Below are 240 nucleotides of genomic sequence, written 5' to 3' on the forward strand. Positions count from 1 at the left end.
GTTTTTTGCAAGGATAGGGTGAAGCAAAGCCAAACATCTCTGTGGATACATTGTACTGTTGCTAGTCCTGATCTCTAATTTTATTTGTTTTATTGTTTGTTTTGTTCTATTTTGCCAGTAAATAAATCTATCTTTTTCATACCCTCTGTGAATTTTCACACTGCTCATTCTAAATTACAGCTGATGGTGATGCTGGCTTCATCTGGTTCCCTCTCCATCAAGACTGCTGACAAAGTGGGC

Source organism: Sinocyclocheilus grahami, unplaced genomic scaffold, assembly GCF_001515645.1.
Source record: "Sinocyclocheilus grahami isolate Dianchi unplaced genomic scaffold, SAMN03320097.WGS_v1.1 scaffold5955.1, whole genome shotgun sequence".
Lineage (NCBI taxonomy): Eukaryota > Metazoa > Chordata > Actinopteri > Cypriniformes > Cyprinidae > Sinocyclocheilus > Sinocyclocheilus grahami.